Here is a 15985-nt window from a genome sequence, read left to right as displayed (position 1 = left end):
TCAAGCATCACTCCAGACTCCTGGTGAAACAACAGTCCTGCCTGATCAAGCTATAAATGAACACTTCCTAGAAACCAGGGTGGGCTACAGAGGTCTCTTAACTCTTTTGTAACAGCTTCTAAAGAAACCCAGCTGACTTGATAGTGCCAGGGGTACCAGAAGGGGTGCAATTATCAGAATAAAGAAGAAACTAAATGGATCCTTGAGAAATGATTATCAGTTCTCATACCTTTAGCCAACCAACCCGATAATAAATAAAAATAAATAGATGAAAAAACCCACATTTACTACTGAGATGCATTCTATTTGTATCTGGTGGATGAAAGCATTGCAGAAAATGCTGCTGAAAATACCTTTTTTATTTTTTTTGAGAAGTAATGTGAATTAATCTTTACAAAATCTTATAAATGAATTGACTTTTCTGTACTAGCGCTTACTTGCAGTAACTGGGGAGAAATGTGAACTAATATCATACATCTTTGTGTACAGTAAAAACTAATATACATAGTTCAGCTGAATTCCCTTCGTAGCTTTTGTGTGCAGGATCTGAGATTTATCTTAGGACCTCTTTCCTAATTTTATGTGTCCTTTTCCTTACATTACTGATGCAAACAATTTAAGATGGTCTACCTAAATGCATGTATAGAAAAATATAAAATGTGTTTTTTGATTTTTCTCTGCCTCAAAGAAGCAAGAATAAAAGCATGCTTTACGTGCCCATCATATAGTATGATAGCTGATGCAGAGTCGAGAAAACTTCACATATTTCAGCTTCTTACACAATTTAATTAATCCTTCATACCACTCCGAATAAAGTAATGCATAATCCAATAGGACTTCATCTGCAATTTATCAGAAATTATTGTCCCTCATTGTAGTGTTAAATAAAACCAGCCTCATTTAATGTGTGTAATGAGTCCCATTGATTCCTTTGTCTTTGTAATTGAAAGGGACAGTCTTGTCAGTTTCATTAGAGGTTACTTGTCTTCTAATAAATCAAACAAGATTTACACTTTAAATATATATAAAAAAAAAATCCATTACAAAACACAAATAAATCCAAAGGTAAAATTTATAAGGTCAGTGAAATACTAATATGAGGTTCAGCTACCCAAGCATCCTGGAGATAGATAGCGTATTAGCAACTAGTACATTAACTCCCTGTGAAAATGGCAATAAAAGAAATGACTGTTACTTAAAATCAATGTTAATACAGAGAAGTACGATGATGCACCATAGAGGCCAATGTACACTTCTGAAAAATGTACTTTCATAACTGCTCTATCAGTAGCCATGCCAGTCACACTTGTGTCATGCTCTGTTTTAGCTTCTAGAGAATGCTGGGACAGCAGAAGCATCACTATGCAATCATATTATTTTTGGCTTAGGTAGAGACCATGCTTTTTAAGCAAGCAATCCAAACACAGATAAAAATCAGTCCTCCCTAATAAGTACTGGAATTGCCAAAGGGACCTGCAAATATGAAGGAACATATTTGCTGGTCAGAACAGTTAACTCATTTTATGCTGGTATAGGCACAAAAATGTAGTGTAATAATATCAAGACATAGCCAGATGCTCAAGAGTCATAGTAGTCTGCAAATATGTGAGTAGTTTTATCTTTTATATTCAGAAGTCTGGGCCATTATTACCTATTGTTTTTAGGATATGTTATTTGTGTTCTTTAGCAAGATGGTATATTATCTTTACCAGGAATCATAAAGCAGAAAAAAAAAATAAAATTAGCACTTACCTATCTCAGAGAAACCATTCACCTAAGTACTCATTGAGTTCAATATTGCTATTCATGCATGAAAGAGCTACTTCTGACAAGCAGTTATGGATTGGAATTGATTCTTCACGTTAGATTTTCAGAACGAACCTTTGCCTTTTATGTGTTGCACATTTCCCTGGTGTGAGAGTCCATTTTCTTCCTCCTCTTCATGGAGAAAGAAGACAGAACTGTATCTGTAATTTCATGTTACCTTGGGACTCCAGTCTGTAACGCAGCCCCACTCCCAGATTACCTTCACTTTTCACATGGTACACATGCTTGCTTTCTTAGCAAGAAAATTCAGATACAGAGTAGGGTCTGGCTGACACATGAGCTTTGCTTTTATGCTAAGAAAGAGTTAAAATGGTTCAAGCCTATCAGACAGTACAAATATATTGCCTTCAGATTGAGAAAGATGAGAAAACAAAGTTACAAACTAGTATGAAATAGTATATCACAATCCAGAAGAAAGATGAAATGTCACAAATTTATCAGGTTAGTGAAATGCACAAGTAAGATAGTATAACTTGATATTTAGTTACACACATTTCCTTGCTTTTCATCTGAAAGTACATTTCAGGTACTGTAGGAAACAACATAGTAAGATCTATAAAACTAACTAGAGTTCTTCCCCAAAAGCAGTCTGCTCTGTCTCAAAAGCATGAAAACTTTGTACTTGAACACCATTTTCATCTTACTCACATTTAATTTTTTCATGAACATGTCAAGCATAAGTTTCTGTAAGTATTGTTTCTCCCGTCCTTCAATGTTTTTTTCTATCTTCAGGATGGACCTTTTATTCCAAAATGCCAGTTAGGAATTAGTTTCTCCTTTATGAAGCAAAAATTCAGTTTCATGTACAGATTCAAGAAATATTAGCAGCCTTGGCATACAGAGCAACACAACAAATATGTATACTTCCATAGCTTCATCTGAAATAATAAAGCTATCCTCTATTTCATATTTTAGGCTCTCTTACCAATAGTTAATACAATATAAACAGAAGCACATCTCTAAAAGTAAGGGACTGACAGGAAGGAAGTATCACAGGTCAAAGATTGTCCTAACCCTTGAATTCTGGAGGAAGAAAGGGAAGAATTTCAAGTGAGAAAGTTGGTATGAAACCCGAGTGGTTCCTGGCACCAGCCTCTCACATAACATATTTACCCCCCCGGCCCCATCACAGCTCCGATGTGATACTGATGGAAAGCCATCAGCTGCTTTAGCTGCCCCTCTGGGGCAGGAAGCAGAGAGGAAATCTCAGGTAAAGGTCTTTAGGCTTTTACACAAAGCATCTGCCATAATTTCCATCTGAGAGATGATATGTTTAGCAGAAAGCTCTTTCCAAAATTCAGCACGTAATCTATAAATCAAAACATGAACCCAACAGTAACAGGAAAAGAAAGAGAATGGCAACAGAAGATAATGATTGAGGGCATTTTTAAAAAGGAGCTAATAAATCACAGAAGAGAGGATAGGAACAAAACCAAGGTGAAGAGTGGTATGAGTAAGGGAATAGCTCAATGGAAAGTAGAATCAAATTAAACAACTTCTTCAACATCCTCTTTGTCTCTTTCAATACCACATAGCCGTTTACAATGTTCCTACCACACTATCAATGTACCCTTTGTGACTTCTTAATCTTTAAAGACTTTTTGTAATTACAGACAGGTACATTTGACAGTTCTCTATTCATATTACATTTCAAAGCCCTAATTTTGTGCTACGACACTATAGTACCAGCTTGAATAATGATTTTGATATTTATTTCTTCCTTTGTTCAGAAATGAGCTTTAAGAGAGCTCTGCAGACATTTTAAGACAAAAAACTATCTTTATGGTTGGGATGTCCACTATTCTCAAAACAAACACATTCTGCTATCTTGACTGTCTTAGAGTGGCCTGTATATTCCCTTGTTTAATAATATGTGGTTTGTTTTCCTGCCTAATTTGCTAACTAAAACAAAAAAAAACTATGTAAAAACTTCCTATACATCAAATGAAATTATGAATTTACAATATACTCCATCTTTTTCACTAATTCCTTGTTTGGGCAACCTAGCTGGACAAAATAGAAAAAAGTAAACTCTCTTGTACAAAGGTATTCTTAGTGTATCCTAGAATCAGATAGCTTGCTACTAATTCATATCATACGTTATTGAACTGTGTTTTCCTTGTGTTCCTTGGGAACAGAAAAAAATGGAGAGTGATGGGTGTGTTATAATTGGAATCTGAAGGACACTTTGTGTTTATGTTTGCTATTGTTCATTTTAATGTCCCACTATGGTTTTTCTATAATATCTGCTCAGCATTCTGAATTTCATTAAGTCTACTGGAATATACTATGAAATATGAAACTGTAGGAAGGAAAAAAAAAAAAAAAAGCTTAGCTTCTTTCTGTCCAAATCTTTGTACTCAGAAGGATAGACTGCATCAATGCCGCCTCAGTGGCAAGCTTTTATATATAATCTCTATATTTCATATGTATTGAGCATCTTTTACTGCATTACAAGGGCAACTTGTATATCACAAAAGGTTATTTCCAAAAAAAATATTCATCTGTATCCATCCATAATCTCTAAGGAAATCCTAGGGTATGGAATTTAAAGCACTACCCTAGCTAAAGCACAATGCTTTCTCACATGTTTTATTCTGAAGGATTGTAAGTCACTACAATTTAAATGTTTTTCTCTGAGAAAGTAGTACATATTTCAAATCAAATAGGAATACAAAGGTCAGAATCACTAAATCAACCATTTGCTCTCTGATATACTATCAAAACTTGATAATACTACCACAATAACAATAGAAACGTTCTTGATAGACATAAGTAGAATGTCTATTTTGGTTACACAATTTACCCCTTTTTGTGGCCGTCTGAAAGCAGCCAACTTCCTGAGTATTCTTATACTTTGTGTCCAGATTTTTATGGTCCACCAAATAACATCCCTCTAAATAGAACAGTAGGAATACTTTTTTCCAACTCTGTTGGCAATGACAGCAATGCCCACAAAATATCAGACAGTGTGAATTTCTTCATGTGACTCAAAACAAGATTTGTTTTGCATTACAGAATTTTAAAATATTTTTATATGTTCTTATTTCAAAATGATGGCATTTATTTGTGAATCAAGTTCTTTTTATGAAAAGAAAATCGCCTTTATTTGGTTTCTAAAATGTCAAAACACTTAAGTGGCTTAAAACCTCTTTTTAACCAAATTACTATATTATTTTTTGTTTTATAAATGAAATATTTTAACCTTTACAACTGTGTAAATAATATTCAAAGTAAAGATTCCCACTTCTGGTCAAAGGATACAATGGTTTCAAGCCAATCACAGACTTCATTATTATGTGTGCATTGACATACTTATGACCATCATCATCGATATTGCTCTGTAAATATATACTGGGTAATGATCTACTCAAAATTCCTACAGATATTTTAAGTTCTATATGCTTTTTTTCAGATTTGGAGAAAAGGATCTGGTGATCCAGGTGGACACCAAGTTGAACACAAGCCAGCAATGTGCCCTAGACACAAATAATGCCAATGACATCTTGAGCTGCAAGGTTGCCAGCAGGTCGAGGGAGGTGATCTTTCCCCTCTGCTTAGCGCTGCTCAGGGATCAGAACAGATGTGATGGTTTGAAACTGTCTTTTTAATTTTTCTTCGCAAAGTTCAAGCAGAGAAAGCTAAAGAATGTAAATAAGTCACTATTGGGTATAAGAAAGCAAAATAATGACTGTTCTAAACACTTCCATTGGATAGATAGAAATGTTTAAGAACCACTCTTCAAAACAAAGTTAGGGCAGTCAGGGCAACTTGCTGGGCTGTCTGGCTGCTGCTGCTTCTTCTCTTCTGGGTGGAGATACACTGACCTTGGCAAGCTAAGTTAACAGCTGGGAGAGAGGCCTCTTGGGAAAGTCCCCTTTGGGGGGGAAGCAAAGGGAGCTTGGTTGTGTTTTTCTGTTGATTGTATATATTTGTAAATGTTGTGAATTGTGTATATTTGAACATATTCATTGCATTTCATCATAGATTGTAGATTTGCTTGTAAATACAGCTTTCATTTGCTTTCCAGACTGAGATAGCCTGGTTATTGTCGGTGGGGGGCATTTCAGCTCTCACACTGATACAACAGAGCTGGCAGATTTTTAAGGACGCTTAAAGAGAGGAGTATAAAGGCACTGTCCAGTTGTGTAGAGGTGAGGTCAGGAAGGCCAAGATGGGGCTGGAGCTGAACTTTGCAGAGGATGCAATGAATAAGAACTGTGTGGTGTAGTTGACATGCCAGAGGGATGGGATGCATCCAGAGAGATCTGGACAAGCATGAGACATGGGTCCCCTGTTGCCTCTGCCCTGGAGTGAATCAGCAGGAAAGGTACAGTGACATCAGTGCCATTGCTGGCACGGCAGGAACTGCGATGTCAGCGGTGTGACCCCAGTATCCAAGACAAGTTGGCAGCAGTAGCAAACAGAAGCTCCTGTGGTCTGTGGCGGCGCCACACAACCTGTCCAGCTGAGGACCAGAGGGGCCCAGCCGTGGGAAGCAGAGCTGGTTATGCCCCTCGGCAGACCTGCCTTCCCAAGAGGGTGCCTCAGCCTGCTCTCCATGGCACATTCAGATGTTCCAACCACCCCCCACCCCCACACCCCATCCCCACCAAAGCAGCTGTGACATGCTTTCCAGGTGTCTGCAGGATGAAGTACAAGACTGGGTTTGGGGAGGGCGTCTTGCCCTGGGGGAGCACCAAACTGCAGGTGGCTTAGTTGAGGAAGCTGTGTGCTGGAGGAGGTCCAGAGAAGGGCAACAAAGCTGGTGAAAAGTCTAGAAAACAAGTCTGTTTAGTTGTTTATTCTGGAGAAGAGGAGGCTGAGGGGAGACCTCATTGCTCTCTACAACTGCCTGAAAGGATGTTGGAGTGAGGCTGGAGTTGATCTCTTCTCCCAAGTATCAGGTGATAGAATGAGAGGAAATGGCCTGAAATTGCACCAGGGGAGGTTTAGATTGGATATTAGGAAACAATTCTTTACTGAAAGAGTGTTCGGGCATTCCAGTAGGTTGCTTAGGGAGGTGATGGAGTCACTACTCAAGAAATGCGTAGACATGGCACTTTGGGACATGGTTTAATGGCCATGGTGATCTTAGATTGGCAGTTGGACCCAATGATCTTAGAGTTTTCTTCCAACTAAAATAATTCTATGATTCCGTGATGTAGATGAAGATGTCCCTGCTCACTGCAGGGACTCAGTGCAAACCATTCTATGATTCTATGGTTCTGGGCAGCCCTTTAGATGGCCCTGTTTGAGGGCCTGGGGGGGTTGGGTGAAATGACCTCCAGAGGTCCCCACATACCTCAACCATTCTGTGACTCCATAACTTTTTAACAAAACTGTCTAGCCATCCTAGCCAAGGTGGTACATACAGAATGACAAAGTCTAGAAGGGACCTCTAGAGATCATCTAGTTCAATCCCACTGCCAGAGCAGGTTCACATAGAGTGGGCTGCACAGGACAGTGTTCAGGTGGTTTTCATAGAATCATAGAATCAAGAAGGTTGGAAGAGACCTCAAGGATCATCAAGTTCCAACCTGTCACCCTACACCTCATGACTATCTAAACCACAGCACCAAGTGCCACGTCCAATCCCCCCTTGAACACCTCCAGGGATGGTGACTCCACCACCTCCCTGGGCAGCACATTCCAATGGCCAACCACTCTCTCTGTGAAGAACTTTCTCCTCACCTCCAGCCTAAACCTCCCCTGGTGCAGCTTGAGAATATGTCCTCTTGTTCTGGTGCTGGTTACCTGGGAGAAGAGACCAAACCCCTCCTGGCTACAACCTCCCTTCAGGTAGTTGTAGACAACAATAAGGTCTCCCCTGAGCCTCCTCTTCTCCAGACGTTTTGAATGACTCCAGCAATGGAGACTCTACCACTTCCATGGGTAGCCTATACCAGTGTTCTACCACCCTCAAAGGAAAGTTCTTCCTCATGGTTAGATGGAACTTCCTATGTTCAGGTTTACGCCCCTTACCTCTTGTCCTGTCACTGGGCACTACTAAAAAAAGACTGGCCCTATCCTCCTGACACCCACCCTTTAAGGACTTACAAGTATTGACAAGATGCCTAGGCCAAAAAGCCCCCAAGTCCCTCAGCCTTTCCTCATAAGAGAGATGGCCTAGTCCCTTAATGATCTTCATAGCCCTTTGCTGTACCCTCTCAAGCACTTCCTTGTCCTTCTTGAAACAGGGAACCCAGAGGTGGATATAATACTCCATATGAGTATGCTATGCTACTACACAATTAAGTAAGAGAAACAAAAGGAACAGAAGTATGAAGGGAAAACTAACTTTGCTTGCTAGAATAGAAATGAGCAAACCTGAAGTCCAGAGCAGTGCCATATTGCCTGGAGCAGGGACTCTCAAGCTGTGACATTCAGCAGGAGAGCATCTGCTACACCACTCTCCTTCAGGTATCGCATGAAATAAGCTAGATCCATGACCAGAAGCTGTCCCTACTGAAAGAAAGATTTGCTTTAATTGCTAAAGGCCTGAATTAGTCTAATGGATCAGGCACTCGTAACTGTCACATACATACAAACAGAACATGTAAAAAAGCGTTACAGAACCCCAGCATTCCTATTTTCTGGATTTTTAAACTGCCAAGTAGTATCTCAACTATAGAGCATATTTTTTGTGGTAAATACCTTATACAATCCCAAGGTTTATCTTCTTTAAAGTAAGCTAGCCCTCAGAAGCTTAACATTTAAATCAGGATTACTTCTCAACCAAAGCAGCACAGGCTGCACTTAAAATATTCCAAATCAATGCATGACTAACGGGATCTTTCCTGCCACAGACTGACTAAATTAAAATATAAACTTAGCTACTGCTTCCTTCCCACAGATTACAGTCAAGGATGCAGCAACCTTTGCTGCCTGGTTGAATTCTTTCTGTTCTTAATGTAATTTACAGTACACTCTGGGATAATCCTTTGTTCAATATTGCTGAAGTGGCTTTTTCACTGACCAGTGGTTTTAAAGAAAGCTCAAGACGTTATCAGTTAGTAATCATTAACTCAAACTGTTTACTTTGAAACTCATTTTAATACATATAGCTGAACAAATGGTTTTAAGTTCTTCATTCTGTGTATATATTTTTTTAAGCTTCTTAAAATATTTTCATTTTATCCAAATTATCCATTTAGTTAGATGCTTGTATCTTATTAAAAAAATTTCAATCAAATATGTATGCACATCTATGTACGTTCAATGACTGTATTTGGCAATTTCAAAGACGGTATCAGAGTCACAAAGATGACACCTGAAGCTGTGAGAGCTGGGGGTGGAGAAAAGAAGGCTCTGGGGAGAACTTATAGTGGCTTCCCAGTACCTGAAGGGGGCCTACAAGAAAGATGGCAAGGGAATTTTTAAAAGGCCCTGTGATAGAATGAGGGGGAATGGCTTTAAGATGGAAAAGGATTGGAGATTTAGACTGGATATTAGGAAGAAATTCTTTACAGTGTGGGTGGTGAGAGACTGGAACAGGTTGCCCAGGGAAGTTGTGGATGCCCCCTTCCTGGAAGCATTCAAGACCAGGTTGGATGGGAACTTGAGCAATCTGGTCTAGTAGAAGGTGTCCCTGCCTATGGTGGGGGGGTTGGAACTAGATGATCTTTAAGGTCCCATCCAAACCAAGCCATTCTACGATTCTATCATCTGATATCTCACAGCATTCTCCTTCAGAAACTCATGGCACAAGGCTTGGATAAGTGCACTCTGCACTGGATAAAAAACCAGCTGGATGGCCAGGCCGAAAGAGTGATGGTGAATGGAGTTAAGCTTGGCTGGTGCCCACTCACTAGTGGCATCCCCCAGGGTTAAGTACTGGAGCCTGTCCTCTTTAATACCTTTATCAATGATCTGGAAGAGAGGGTTGAATGCACCCTCAGTAAATTTGCAGATGACACCAAGCTGGGTGGCCATGTTGATCTGCTAGAGGGTAGGGAGGCTTTGCAGCACGACCTGGACAAGTTAGACCAATGGGCCAAGGCTAATTGTGTGAAGTTTAGCAAGGCGAAGTGCCAAATCTTCCACCTGGGTTACAACAACCGCATGGTAAGCTACAGACCTAGGGATGTGTGGTTGAACCTGGGAGTTCTGTTGACACTTGATTAAATATGAGTCAGCAGTGTACCCAGGTGGCCAAGAAAGCCACTGATATCCTGGCTTGTACTGGAAACACTGTGACCAACAGGAGCAGGGAGGTGATTATCCCCCTGTACTCGGCACTGGTGAGGCCTTGAGTATTGTGTTCAGTTCAGGACCCCTCACTACAAGAGGGACATTGAGGTTCTGGAGTGTATTCAGAGAAGGACAATGAGGCTTGTGAAGGGCCTGGAGCACATGGCCTACAAGAATCGTCTAAGGAGCTGGGGTTGTTCACTCCATAGAAGAGGAGGCTGAGGAGAGACCTCATTGCTCTCTACAACTACCTGAAGGGAGGTTGGAGCAAGGAGGAGATTCTTCTCCTTGGTGTCAAGCAATGGGACTAGAGGAAATGGTTTCAAGCTGTGCCAGGGGAGGTTCAGGCTGGATGCTAGGAGATAATTCTTCACAGAGAGGGTTATCAAACATTGGAATGGTCTGCCCAGGGCAGTGGTGGAGTTGCTGTCCCTGGAGGTGTTTAAGCACTACGTGGACCTGGAGCTTAGGGACGTGGTTTAGGATTGACCTTTCAGTGCTGGGTCAAAGGTTGGACTGGATGATTTTTGAGGTCTCTTCCAACCAGATGATTTCTGTGATTCTGTGATATCTCTGTTCTCCAGTTTTTTATCAGATGAGAAGCTTCATAATGTGAATGACAAATTCTGTAGCATGCCCCTCCCATACAAAGCATCTCCTTCATATTCCCAGGCCAGTAGTTTGAGGAAGGCAGTTTCCCCTAAAATGCAGAAGTCGAATTACATATTTTGACTGCAGCTGAAATTCCCTTTCCTCCAGGTTGTAGTTTAAGGCAAACATTTGTAGGATGCTTCAGGTTTTTCAGACTAACTGTGTTAGGGGAATCATAGCCGCTTAACAGTGAGTCAAAACTGACACAGGCTCAGTTATTATTTCACCTTTTCAGAAGAGACAGCAAAAGTAGGTAACAATACTACAATACAGGTAACAATGCTTTATCATTAATGTTGTGACAACAGGCAAACCAAAAAATGTTACTGGTAGATCTTCTACTATTTAAAAATGTTTATAAACCATTTTATGGCACACCATTTGTCCCTCTTACAATGAATTGAATTCCTTTGGGAAACTGAATAACAATCACTGTCCCCTAACCCCTGCAACAAGGCAGCTAAAGCAAATTGATGAGATCGCCTACTCCCCTTTGCCTCTTTTCAGTCATCTGCATGCCTTCAGCAAATAAACCCATCTTTTTCATCCTCACATACAATCTATTTTGCACGTGTGCTTGAAGCTCTTCCCCTTGAGCCTAGGGACAATGCCTGTTTATAAGAATCCTCTGCCTGCCCCCTTCTGTCCTGGGTTGCACCAATCACCTAGGCACAGTAAGCTATATCTATCCCTGCATTGTTGCATAATAGCAGCACAAAGCAGCTGGATCATTCCTTTACCTTTTCCTCTAAATTTGTCCTTGGAATTTGACTTACTGTGTTTACCCAATTTTTATGGCATTACCATGGTATTTAAGCACCATATCACTTTTTCATTGTACTTATGACAAGCCTGTCCTTAGCCATTTCTGTAAACATTTCAATGCATTAAGAACTGAAAAGGAAATAAAATTATATGGTTTTATATGGCACTATTCCAGAACCAACCGAAGAACTTCTTGGAGATAATGCCAATCTGATTTTGGATTAGGGGCATTAGCTGCTGTGTTCCACAGCATTGAAGTCAACAAGTAGGGGCTTCAAGTAGAGGAGAACTACATGTAGAAACTCAAAACCGAACGGAAATTATTTTCATCTAAAATGATGCAAGCAGCTACAAGCATAGAAAAATCCTTGTTTGTTTTCTAGACAAAAATACTTCAACATATTAGTTATGTAAATGGTTGGATGACAGTTTGGAGCAGAAGCAGTACAGTAAAATGGTCAGTAGAGTATTCATTGCATTTTCCAAAGTAACTTAGCACAAAGTCACGTTCTAACTTTTTATTTTCTGTTTTACAAGTGGGAGTTTCCTTCCCATTCTCTTGCAGTACAACTGAAGAAGGTCACAAGTTCCCAAGGGGCCATCTTTTGAAAGGAACTTCCATTCTTGTTCCTCCAAGGTCCTTTAAATCAGCACATGCCAATGTCAAATGTAATTGCTGAACATAAAAATTTCCTAATCAATGACAATGCCTAAAACAAAATAAACGTCTGTAACTAAGCCATTAACTAAGCATTGCTCAGTATAGAAACTGTTCTAGAAAACACATTGCAAAATCAATCAACTTGAATACTAAAAGGAGAAAATCTGAGATCGTGTCTGCCAAACTATAATTTAATCTGGTCCAAAGCAGAAAAATTAAGCTGAAAAGTTAAGGTAGTTGTAAGAATCTTCTGTTTTGCTATTGTGGACATTTCTGTGCACTAATTTCTAATTTTAAATCAGATCAACCTGAGGTTACTACCTATCAAACATCCAAAGTGGGCAGACTTATTTTCGTAGCATATTTTACTGAGGGGGGAAGAAGGCCACTGAAACTTCTTTTCATTTTTAGCTCTTACCCATTACTAAAATGCAGACAGCAAAATGGATTTTTAGCAAGTAATGAAATAGTCAATCTACAGGTAGAAACAGGTGCAGAGAGCTCAGAAGCTGTGATCAATGAATGAACAAATCTACACTGCAGTGACCTGATTGCAAATACAGAAATAACCCACAAATGCTCACTTTCTATTAACTAGAGACTTCACCAGGATGGTGGGGTTTGTATCTCCTGAAAGACATCCTAGTTCAGATTATCAGGACAGAAAGTCAGAGTACATTAAGCAAAGATCACCTGTAAAACTCGATTTAGCCTGTAGTGAAGTATAAAAGAAGAACTCCTGCTATACTGTGGATGTCCACCCAATCATTTTCACAGGAAGCACATTTAAAAGGTGTCATAGAAAAGTTTCATATGAAGAACTGATACTTAGCCAAGTCAAAAGTAGATCAATCCTTTGTTTAGTCACCAAAATTAAAGGTGCATTAGATAAGTCAGGGAAGAATGGATTCAATTTTTCACTTCATGTTTTCAATTTGCTTTTAATAGACATGTTCTGTAATGGTAATAACTACATGATCTGTATCTGCAGGAATCATAAACTTACAACTGATTAAGTGCTGTTCCTTTTCATAAAAGCATGACCTGCTACTGAAATTAAAGACAGAAAATTTATTATGATGGACTTCCCACTTATGTACTAGCAAACTTTTAAGAAACATACTGTAATACACACTCTTAATTTTCATCTGCTGGATAGATTACTACGGAAAATATGTTGAAAAGTACCCCATGTGTTATATTAAGGACTGATGGCATTTTCACTACTGGCAAAGGTGATGATAAACATCTGTCAGCAAGAGAGAGGGACTAGACTTGCTAAAGACTTACTAAAGTCCATGAGAATTTGCTTCAATTGCTTATAAAAATCAGAGCATGTGGCCAACTGCAGAGACTAGAATGCAGAATTACTTCTATAGTGGTCAAGGTCAAAGTGACCATTCTACTGAAAACATGGAAATGATCATCTAATATTGGGGTTTACCAAATCTTTTGATTTTTTCAGAGGACTGAAGAAACAAAGTCTCTGGGGGAACAGCCAAGAGACCTTTCCAGGCACTGCCCTCAGAACCATCAGCACATTGTAAGTTAAAGGACAAAGTTGCATTTTAATATTGCTACCTTATAGCCAGAGGCAAGGACAATTTTGCCACAGGTATTATTAATAACCAATTAGTTATACCTCTGAGTTACTGGCTTGAGTTGTATAAGGATTTTCCCAGCCTCAGAAAGAAAAATCTGATAAAATACAATCAGTATACATAGATGTTCCCCTCTTAGACAACAAACCACTTGTGGAACTTTTTGATGAAATGTGAGGGGGTGTTAGCCATGGCATCTGTTCAGCTGGGGCCCTGGTTTTGAATGTAGCTGTGCAAATCTGGGATAATCAATTAGGTAGGGTGTCAGTATGCCAGCACAGATGTCCTCAGTCAATTGCAGATAATCATCATGTTCTTTGAAATTTCCAGAGGAGATTGCATTACTCTTGGGACACCCTTGACCTGCCATCAGGAAAGGTTTCTCAGATAAGAAAATGAAAAGGATCATATTCTTTCCTAGTGCAGCAATATATATTGCAGGCTATTCATAACCTTGAAAGGGTTAGAGTGATGTACTGAGCTGCGTGTATATTGCAGGACACAGGAGCAGTGCTCCACCCTCCCCCCAGTATGAACTAAAGACCACAGCATGATATGAAATACACCCAGGCACTTACTATGAGATATTTCCTCATGAACCGCCTATCGTGACAGTCTGTCAATAGGGAATAAACAGTAGTATCACTGATAACGGCAGACATTTGCCTTCACATTCTTATCCTGGGAAGACCAGCAGCTTCATGGACAGGCAGCTTTCACAATGCCAAACAAAAGGAGAGAGTTCCTAATTTCAGTGCTTATTCAAGACAGGACTATGTGTGGAAAAATTAAATGAAACTTTGTCTTACAGGGTCTGCAAAAAACAATTTCCCTATCAGATGTTAAAATTTTACACATCCTGACTTCAAAAACTTCCTAAGTAAGAATAAACCCACATCACCTTACTTTAAATGTGGTGTTACAAATTTTTTAGAGGTGATCAGGGGCAGCACTGGTAAATGCTTGGAAATATAGCTAACCTGATTTTGTTAGAAGCACAGGACAACTTTTGAATCTGGAAGAACATCTTAATGAGAAAACACAAATTAAGATCATATTGACTTAATCCATTACTGTACAAAAGATAATTACCATAGAAACAAAAGACACGATACTGAAGAAATGGAGCTGGATTCTTAAATCATAGAGGCAAACTATACTTCTGATTTTTGTTTGTTTGGATTTTTTTGTTTTGTTTTGTTAGAGAACCTATTGATGTACAGTGATGGGACAAGCAGCAGCATCAAGAACTTGTTCACATGGAAAAGGACATGCAAGCAGAGGAGTCTTTTACTCAGTTGGGGTGCCTCTGGAAGATCTAAGGACAGAACTCCCACTTTTGCTGGAAACACAGTTTGAACAATTGCTAAGCAGGTCACCAGACTATAAAAGCAGGCATTAGGTACTTGAGACAACCTTGAATACCTCCAATTTGCACTATTTTAGGAGAAGGCAAAGGAAAAGTAACACTTAAATAGAAAACAAAAAATGATTACCTCAAGAGTCTGAAACATCAAATATAAATAAAGCAAAATAGGTACACTAGAGTTAATCATGTTTATGTCCTATTCGGGTATTCACTCTCCACGTGGATTTGTTGTTTTATCACATGGTTGACTTAAAGCAGTGAGTTTCTAGCATACTGAACGTTATATAGTTTATTATTTTTGTTTCATTAAGCATTACTCAGAACAAAATAACACATGAAAAGTAGTATTATTTATCAGCTGTTTCTGGAGGCTTTGACAGGTAACCTTAATTTTTCCAGCAAAGTTTTGCCCATTTCAGTGAGACTATTATAAAGGAGGAAGAAGTCTGTTTGAGTGCTCTGTGAAGGCAATGATGGCTGTATCTACTCCGCAGTACTGACATATAGTGTTAGACATCCTGTAAGTTACAAAGAAATGCTCATCACATAGTCATGCTGAAGAGACAAGTGCATGAGAAATGAATGATTTCACACATATTAAAAAAGATATTTCCCAGAGCTTTAGCGTCCTATTGTATTGGTCAGGTTTTTATGACCATACTGTATCACCTAACAGTACTGCCCATTTCAACATTGAAATATCAATGCACCAATTCCTCTAAAATAAAGGTCAGAGTACATAAAAATGTTCACACTAAAAATTGAGAAGTTTAACTTTGTAATTCTTTGGAAGTAGAGAAATAAAAATGCTCAAGCCTTAGATGTGAGTTTCTGAAGATGAGTTTTATGACAATGCAATTGATCAGATGTCAGTGTCTCTCAGGACAGATTTAATTGTTTTGGATCAGGCTGGATCAC

The sequence above is a fragment of the Indicator indicator genome, chromosome 1 (assembly GCF_027791375.1).
Source record: "Indicator indicator isolate 239-I01 chromosome 1, UM_Iind_1.1, whole genome shotgun sequence".
In the NCBI taxonomy this organism is placed as follows: domain Eukaryota; kingdom Metazoa; phylum Chordata; class Aves; order Piciformes; family Indicatoridae; genus Indicator; species Indicator indicator.
This window is presented reverse-complemented; position numbering follows the sequence as displayed.